The sequence below is a fragment of the Macrobrachium nipponense genome, chromosome 26, assembly GCF_015104395.2.
Source record: "Macrobrachium nipponense isolate FS-2020 chromosome 26, ASM1510439v2, whole genome shotgun sequence".
NCBI lineage: Eukaryota > Metazoa > Arthropoda > Malacostraca > Decapoda > Palaemonidae > Macrobrachium > Macrobrachium nipponense.
The window spans coordinates 70,219,713-70,229,712 of NC_087215.1; the positions used below are offsets into that span (position 1 = coordinate 70,219,713).

Sequence of the window (10,000 nt, forward strand, 5' to 3'; positions counted from 1 at the left end):
ACTCCCATGCACTGCACATGATGCATGAAATCATTCGTAATTATCCTAAATTTTTTTGGATGATTACGATTTGTAAGTTGTAAATAAGATTCCCAAGTTACTTTAGAAATAGATATTCGTTTGTAGCTATTTTGTGCAATGCTAGATTTAATTTGATAAGTGATTGTTCTTTTTCTATTTTATCCGGCTTATCTTTATGTTTTGGGGCCTGGCACTGTTCTATCGTTTATTCTCAAATTTTCCCTTTTCTTCGTATCCAGTCCAATTTTTTCCCCATTTATCATGCGATATCATCTACTGCTATCCATCCGTTTGAATAACTTATTCATTCGCGTCCGTGAAATTTTTGTCGACTTATGAACCAGTTTCGTCATGTGCTTCAAAAATGTCACATTTAATTTTTCCCATCTATCACCACTTCGTTCATGATGAATAATATAATATTTCACTAAATATCACCCTTTTTTCACCTTTTCATTATCCTTTTCCATGTGGCCGTGCTGTTTCCTGTGATATACACTTGGATTCTTATGTTTCCTCAAATGTGCGCGGTTCCAGATCTATGATAATCTCCTTTCCAGTTTTCCAGTAAATTATATATTTTCCTTAGGAATCATCCATTTTCATTCCCTGATTTGCCAACGAAGGTTAAGTCAGTAATTATCAACACGGACCTCAGAATTATTCAATAGTTGGAAAAATTTTTGCATTACACCGAAAGTGCGAAATGGGCTTCAACAAATACTCGGTCGAGACTACCTAGAAGACGCAACATAGTCAGGACCGGGTTGCAAACTCCTGCGATATCCTATGCTAATATTGCACCAGGGTGCGTCTCCCCCCCCCCCCCCCTCTTTTTTTTTTTTTTTTTTTTTTTTTTTTCTCTCTCTCCATACCCTTAGGTTAGGTTAGGTTCAGATAGGCAAAGAACATACGATCAATATTGTCTGTGGGAAACACAATGAGATTATTGTCCGGAAAATTCTTTGGTTAGTTTTTGAGATATGGCGTCCAGCTTTTTTTTTTTTTTCTTTTTTTTTCCAGGGAGAGGTCAGGGTACTCCGTTGCATCCCTGGAAAATGCGAAGGGGTTGGGAAACTTACGAATTTCGCGCTGCGGACATCGCTAGTCAAAGATCCTTCCTTCCCTCCAGGCTTCGATTTCAAACACCTCGTCGTAGCGCGACATTCCTGAGGTAGGAGATTATACAGAGCCTCCAGGTAGTTGTGTGTGTGTGTGCTATCGATGACACCGCTACCTTTCTTTCCTGCTTGTTTTTTCCGTAGTATGTCTTCTTTTACGTCTATTCACGAAGTGGCGTCACTCACGAATTGCTGTTGCGTCACTGTGTTTCGATTCGTCGGTGGTCTGGTGATGTTTTTGCGGCTTATTTGAATAATTTTTTTATCGGTAATGTTGCTTTCATATTATTAAAGATTAAAATGCTCATTGAATATATATCTTTCGATGTTTAAATTTCCAGGTAGTATTGTACCACTATAGATTTGTCAGTGTTAATCTTATTGGTATTTATAACTTTATAGCGTAAAAAAAAAAGTTTTCATTGATTCTTTCATTCCGTTACGAAACATTTTTCTGCATAGTAGTGAATTTCTCTTGTGTTCCCAAGCACAGCTTCCATATAACAGTATCACCGGCGTATTTATAAAACTTTGACCAAAGAGGAAATCTCGCGAATCTTATTCGAGAACCGGGACATATTCGAGAAGAAGAAAATGTACAATTCCTCGCATTTTCATATTTCCGATAACACGTGTGAAGAAAAGAACACCCCCCCCCCCCCCCTGCAATACTCCCATTCCGAAGGAGACAACGGACGTGAATGATAGGAAACAGGTGGGGTTCGCGCGCGCGCGAAAGAGAGAGAGAGAGCACGTCTGTTTTACGCCGTATGATTGCATACGGAACATAATGCGATGCAAGAGAATGATCAGGCGAAAAAAAAGTTGGGGGGGGGGGGGGGTGTTCTAGGTGTAATACGATTACGAGATTGTCATGTTAGATTTTGTGTACGGTAGTGAAAGTGGATATGTTTTTATTTATTTACTTATTTCATTTTTTGTATTAGAGATTGTTTTATTTTTTATGGGTCTCTCCTCTCTCTCTCTCTCTCTCTCTCTCTCTCTCTCCTCTCTTCTTCTGAGCTGTTTTTAAATAAACGAGTTAACATGTATTTCTTTAAATTCATCGATGACTCTGGAAGTCGAACTTCTTTCAGCAAGAGTCTCTCTCTCTCTCTCTCTCTCTCTCTCTCTCTCTCTCTCTCTCTCTCTCTCTCTCTCTCTAAAACAATAGAGTTAACGTTTAATTCATCAAAACTTTTGGATGGATGGCTGTCAAACTATTTTCAGAAAGAATTGCAGCTTGCAATCTTTAACAATTTAAGTGTCGAATGATGTATCTCTTTTGCTAAGAGGTTGATTATCACGTATTCCGCAACCTTAACAAAACCAACATCATAGACTGCTAGCATATTCTAAGTCGAACAAATGAAGCGTTTTGAAATGGTGTCGAATATCCTCGCTCTCTCTATACTGTCGCACCAGCGGATCATCGAACCCAAAACTCTTGTCTCTCGCGCTCGACCCTGGAAGCACAATTATCATCATCATCATCGACAGTGTTTCGTTTGACGCGATTTGCTATGTTCCGCTGATGCAAGTTCGACGTAATTATGTCAGAGAATTGCGATTGCCGTTTTTTTTTCTTTTTTTTTTCCACTTATCATATCATCTTGATGTTGGGTAATCCTGATCAGCTGAAACTCGCCCAAGGTCCTTTTGTTCCATAGGAAGGCTTCGTGGTTCGAGTTGATCTGTGCATACATTTCGTGTGTGTTTATAAATATATTTATTTATAACCTATGAATTTAAACATGAATTGCAGAAACACAAGGGAAGTAACATAACCGAATACATAAAAAAAAACGCACACCAAAAGTAACGAGAAAAGTAAATAAAAAAGTAAAACAAACGAAAAACTCGAAAATGAATAAGATAAAAATGTTCGTTGACGGGCGGACCTGTCCGCTGTTCAGAGAAAAAAGAAAGAAAAAACAAACCGCAAAGTCTGTTGCTCGTTGTTTACTTCGCATTAAAAATAAATAAATAAATAAATCATCGATTCCTTCAAACAGTTTCGACATTCGTTTTCATCACGAAGTGGTCCAGGTGGAGATCGTTAATAACGATCGTTCATGACGATCCCCAGAAACGACGATAGGTGATCGTAGCTGCGCCAGGTGATGCACAGACAGACCGAGCGACGATTATGTAATGTCTTTTTATCAGCAGCAGCGTCTCCCGATTACGCGTAAGTTATGTGATTTATTTCTCTTCCAGGCGCTTGCTCCAAAGTAGTGTTATATGTGTGTGTATTTTTATGTGTATGTCATATATATATATATATATATATATATATATATATATATATATATATATATGTATGTGTATATATGTGTGTGTATGTATATTGTTAAGAGTTAGGTTATGGTAGATAGTACGTCGTATAGAGAGATGTCTGACTGTGTCTGGACCGACGAATTTGTGTGTGTGTACTTTTCGGCGAGTAAACTCAACTGAAAATAATGACGGTTATACTGTTATTTACGTATTGTTATCCTTTAGAGGTATTGTGTTGCCAAAAGAAGAATGTAGTATAATATATATATCTATACACACATATACTATATATATATATATATATATATATATATATATGTATGATATATATATATATATACCTATGTATGTAATAATATATATATATATATATATATATATATATATATATATATATATATTGTGCGTTATTGTATGTAATTATTCATTCGAAATATTTGTTTTCACTGAGCATAGCATTCCAGAGTTATTAAAAACATGCTGACTTAAATTTTAAAAACTCTAATTTGAAATAAATTCTCCAAGAGATAGTCAGTTCCCGAAGAAACAACCCGAGAAAACAATTCTTAACGTAGATTTAATGCAACACTGTAAGATAAGGTGTATATATATATATATATTTACTATATATATATATATATATATATATATATATATATAGAAAACTATTCATGCATGAAAAAGAAACGAAAAAAAAATTAAGAAAGATGCAGAAATGAAACTGAATGACGTAAAAAAACACTCATTGTCGTTGCTGATCGTAGACTCCAAACCAGGGCAAAGTTGTCGTCGACGGAAGGCTTATTTTAAAGCTCCTCTTAGAAAATGATATAAATAAACATGATAACAATTGCACCAAAAAATACGACAGGCCGTTAATCCACACAAAAGAAAAGCGAGCACACACCGTGGCACCTCTCATGTTGCGCTTTGCGGCTTCCGCAGCCAAATGGCGTAAGTGCTGCAGACTCTCCCTTTTATACCTGCCGCCATGACACCTGTCCCTCACCCTCCCCCTACCCTACCTTTCCTCCTCTCCCTACTAGTGCCGTAGACCACCGTCTCCCTTTCGTTAGAACATTCACGGCCCCTTCTAAACTCATGTTTTCCATTTTTTACCTGATTATTATAATTATTTTTATTTTGTTTGGTTAATCATAGTTTTCTTTATGGTCTTGAGTCATTTTCATTCTCAGTTTACCCGTTGTTTTAACTCATTCTCGAGAACTTAAGGTTGTTTCTCTTCTCTGGGTTTCCTGTGTGCCATGAGTTTATTAGAAGACTCTTGCCCTTTGTTTCTCAAGGTCACATTTACTTAAATGATGTACTGGAAGTGGAAAAATGATGGATCTAGGCCTCTCTATTATTATTTCTCATTTTTTCAAACTTTCAGTAACAAAATAGTTTACCTAGTTGACAAGTATATTCGTCTCCATTTTCTTAATAAAATATTTAATAGTAATAATAATAATAATAATATAATAATAATAATAATAATATAAAATAAGTAATAATAATATAATAATAATAATAATAATAATAATAATAATAATAATAATAATAATAATAATAATAATAATAAAGGTTAAAATTCTCGCCCAGTCATTTTTAAGATTACATTAATTAAGAGAGGTACTAGTACCTAGTTCCATGGGGAATCGTGACGTCATCATGTGGCACAGGAATAAGATATAAAGCCATGGAAGTCGGTAGGTGGGGTAGAATGCCCTTCATGTTTTCCTCGTCTTTTCCTCGTAGTCATCTTTTTCCTCGAAAAATATAAACAATCAGATTTATGAAAATTGCACGTTTATTCGTAGAATGCCTTTTTTTTAATTTTATTTTAGTCTGTACTTATTTATTTTTAAGCTGATGACATTCATTGCCGTTACGCTCCGCTAAAATAAGGCAGTTAAGTATTTTGTCTTTATCCCTCTTGATAACCCTGTGAAGAGCCTATGAATGTATTTAACTCACTTCGATACATATCCACACCACACGATCAGTCTGATTTTCTGGTTGACAGTATATATATATTATCTATATATATATAGATATATATATATATATATATATATATATATATATATATATATATATAGAATGAACTTGATCACAAAGTATATAAAACGTGATGCTATAAATAAAGGTTTTTGCCACGGAGGAAAAAAATGAAAGGCCTTTCATTTTTTCCTCCGTGGCAAACTTTTATATATATAAATATATATATATATATATTTATATATATAAGACAAATTAACCTGACAAAGGTTTTCAGATATCCTCCTTCTTAGTAACGCTTTTAGTTTTATTTTTTTATTTATTTATTTTTTTTTTTATTCTAGTCTTCCCAGGCAGTATCACTGTACCAAACGTTTCAGTCTACGTGAAGCAAGATTTGGTAATGTTAATCCTTCAAGGAAGGGTTTCTTTCGGTATCTCTTGGGAACACGTTTCGAGTTCAGCTCTTCCATGACACATTATTATCAACTGCTTTGCATTCTTTTTGTTATATGGCTTCTTTGCTATCTTACAAGAATCTCTCTCTCTCGCTAAAAATTTCTTCGGAAAAGTTACAGAAGAGGCGGTATTTATACCAAGTGATCCATCCACAGGTAAGCTGTTTAACTAGGACTTACCAGTTCATTATATATACATAATACATATACATACACGTGTGTATATAATCACGAGAGACATTTGGTCTTGTGATGGCATTTGTGTCATTAGTAAATTTATTACTAACGTTCATTATGGGCATTGTTAAATGTAATTATTGATATAGACGATAAGGGTTATGGCGATGATGCCATTGTGAAACACACACGCACACAAATATTTATCATCTCCGGGGAAGTGCCTCTCTAAGACAGCCGTTTTTTATGGCTTATAGCTGAAACACGACAACACCCTTAATCTCCTATTACCAGCGATTCCTTAACTTCCTTTTCGCTGTTCTTCCTTTGGCCTCCTCGTATCTTTTTAACCGTCGTTGTTTCCTGTTGCGAATACCTCCAATTTCGGGGGATTTTCAACTTGGTCCTGCCAATGATCGGTCAGACGTGGCAGGTTGCGTCAAATCCTCAGACGCTTGGCTGGCCTTCGCCAAGGAAAGGAACACAGTGATTAGGAGTTCTCTGTTGACTTTTTTCCCTATTGTTATTATTATCATTATTATTATTGTTATTATTATTATTATTATTATTAGTAGTAGTAGTAGTAGTAGTAGCAACACTATTAGCGCTGAAAACATTGTGCAATTAAATAATCTGTTAATTTACAAGTGTTTGCAAGCATTACATTTCAGTAATATGGAGGGATTTATTATTATTAATTATTATTATTATTATTATTATTATTATTATTATTTGTAGTATTAGTATTAGTAGTAGTATTTATCTAAAATCTGACCTCCTTTAAAAACTCGCCCTATTTAGAACTGAATTGAACGTATCACACTCCGGTAAAATATAACGGTTTAGTCTATTTTTTTTTCACTTCCTTTAGACATTCATCCGTAGAAGTTTATACGCTTAAGGATGAGGAAGAGAGCTGAGAGAGTGGAAAAGGTGGTATGCAATAGTGTATCAAATCCGGAAGCTTCTTGATGTGTATACGTAAGATTCGTCATTTCACGACAATAGTTTCATTATGAAAACGATATTAAATCTTTCATTGCCATTCATTGCAGCCTCCTTTTGTCTGGTGGATGATTCATCACGAAGTATAATAATCATCATGATTCCTTCACTAGTGGCTAACGATTCTGAAGGGTGCGTTATCGTTCCCTAGAAACCTACTATAGTAGATTCACATCAACCGCGCATTTGATGTCTAGGCCCGTCCCTTACGACGCTCCTGATTGGTTGTTGATAAGCTAATCACAGGGCTAGAAACTCCCAGTCTCTCTTGAGAGTTCACATGGGTAGGATGTATGTTCCACATCTCCTGAAAGACGCATCCCTCAGCTCAGATGGAACATATATCCTGCTTATGCGAACTCTCGAGAGAGACTGAGAGTTTCCAGCCCTGTCATTAGCTTATCGACAGCCAATCAGGAGCGTCGTAAGGGACTGGCCTAGACATCAAATGCACGGCTGATGTGAATCTACTATAGTCAACAGTACGGTCTATTTCTTATTAAAGGTTGCTTACCAGCGCACGATAATTCAATCTTCAGACTCGTTGGCAAAAGGTTGGTCGCACAGAAAAGTTATCAGACATCATTTCCTTCTTTTACGAGAGAGAGAGAGAGCTAATAGTCAGCGGCAGTGATGAGAAGAAAATTCAAGAAAATTCACTTTTTCTGTAAAACAAGTAAAAGGAAATTGACGCACTTCTTTGGATATATATATATATATATATATATATATATATATATATATATATATATATATATATATATATGTGTATATATATTTATATATTATGGCACGTTCAGGCAAGTCATACTTTGTTTACAATGTGGCTCTCGTGATTGTGCACAAAAAAAAAAATTCAAATGACCGGTTTCCTCAACTGACGACGATGTTTTGTGCTTTTCAAGATAATTATGCTACTCTTTTTCGTTCTAGTACTGATGGTATGGCTGTATAGTTCTATAAAGTAACTTCTCTTTTAAGCCAGGCCTCTAAGCACACAATATGTTCTGGAAGCGACAATGATTATAATTGCCCTTTGGTCATCATTTTATTATGTCTTACTCGGAGATATCTTATTCCAGGTACAGAACTATATATATATATATATATATATATATATATTAGCATCTATGCAAGTGCATTTGCTTGTGATACGGGCATGACATTCCCCCCCACCCCCCTCCTGTATTTTCGGTCTGTTTTGGCATGTACCCATTTCAGGTCCGTAAAATTACGTCACCCTTGAAGGCCACGCCTGAGAAATTCAGTTAGGAAGAAGCGATATTTGCTAATAGTTTCCGATATAGAAAATGGCCTTTCGTCAAAGCTGTTCAAAACCATCAGAAACTTGACGATTCTTAACAATCGTAAACCTGGACATTGTCTTTGTTAGTCTTTATGCTTACCTGTAATTTTTTTTCGTCACATTATTCTGAAAAATTAAGGAAGGAAGAAGGACACGATATTTATTCCAGACATTCCGAAACGCGTCTATTCTCTTCACAACCGGGATGTCACCTGCGTCGTGTTGGTGCACCGTCATTTTCAACAATATCTCATTTGTCAGATCATTCCGACCTTGCAGAGACGTACGCTAAAAGAATGTAAATGAATGATACTGAAAACGCGTACAGAAAATAAAGCTGAATAAATAAAAAGTAAGAAAATACAACAGAAAGTTGGCAGTTCGACGAAGATGTTGAAACGGTGACGTTTTCTTCCCGCCAAACGCCCGGTAGTAGTGTGGGACTTTCTGAAAAGTCACGACGTATGCGGTCAATCAGCATTTTGGACTTGACGGAGGCGTCTCATTAGCATTTCCCAAGAACTGACGGGAATATTGTGGTGTTTATCGTCGTCGTGTTGACATCCTGAGCAAGCAGACCATGCGCCAACGGCTCCTTGCGTAAGTTTTTTTTTATTAATAACTTTGGCGGCCTTTTTTTTTATTTATTTATTATTTTTTTATGGTTCTCGTTAGTTCAGTATACTGTTTGGGTGTGTACGTAGTTCGCTATATTTACTTTTGAACGATTTAAGGTTTGATTGCTTGAATAGATTTAGTATATGTGAAGGTCTCCCTCTTAGGTGAATATAAGTGCCTATGTGTATTAAAGTGTGTGTATATATATATATATATATATATATATATATATATATATATATATATATGTGTGGGTGTGTGTGTGTGTGTCTATCTGTGTGTATATATGTATATATATATATATATATATATATATAATATATATATATATATATATATATATATATAAAGGTTAGCCATAAATACGCGGAAGGGGATGATAGATTTTATAGCGTTATATATTTCGGAAACTACTTTTTCCCCCTCAACTGACAGGTACTACAGATCGACACCACTTGTCTTAACCCATTGCTTTTTCGCTGAGGGCAAGATCTTCTGATGGCCATCCTTTACCCTCGATTTAACGTAGCTTTATTTTTACTATTTTTTTTAATTTTAGTTTTTTATTCGTATTTTTTATTTTTTATTTATTTTAGATTTTTTCATATTTATTTTATTATTATTAATTATTATTATTATTGTTATTATGATTTATAATTTTGTTCTTATAATTTTCATTAGTTTAGTTTTATTATTATTGTTATTATATTACTTTGAAGTATGCTAAGAGCTCTAAGAAATATATCCCTCAAAGGAATGCGGGGCCTCTTGAATCTCCTCATATGATGGATTTTAAACAACACACACACACATACGCACACAGACATATATATATATATATATAATATATATATATATATATATATATTATATATATATATATACATATATATATATATATATATATATATATATATCTATATATATATATATATACATACATATATGTGTGTATGTATGTATGTATCTATGTATTTGTATATAATATGCATATAAATATCACCAACGTAAGC

The 10,000-nt window shown here is 34.6% G+C and overlaps 1 long non-coding RNA gene across 2 annotated transcripts in view; it reads left to right on the top strand.

The window, feature by feature from the left end:
- The window catches only part of LOC135200384 (uncharacterized), a 72,460-nt gene that overhangs the window by 3,320 nt on the left and 59,140 nt on the right, over nucleotides 1-10,000 (top strand). The window contains exon 1 of one of the 2 annotated variants that reach the window (XR_010311277.1): nucleotides 1,049-1,195. The exons of the other annotated variant lie outside the window; for it this stretch is intronic. This is a non-coding gene — a long non-coding RNA (uncharacterized LOC135200384). Of the gene's footprint in view, nucleotides 1-1,048; nucleotides 1,196-10,000 lie in introns of those variants that run through there. 2 annotated transcript variants of the gene reach the window in all.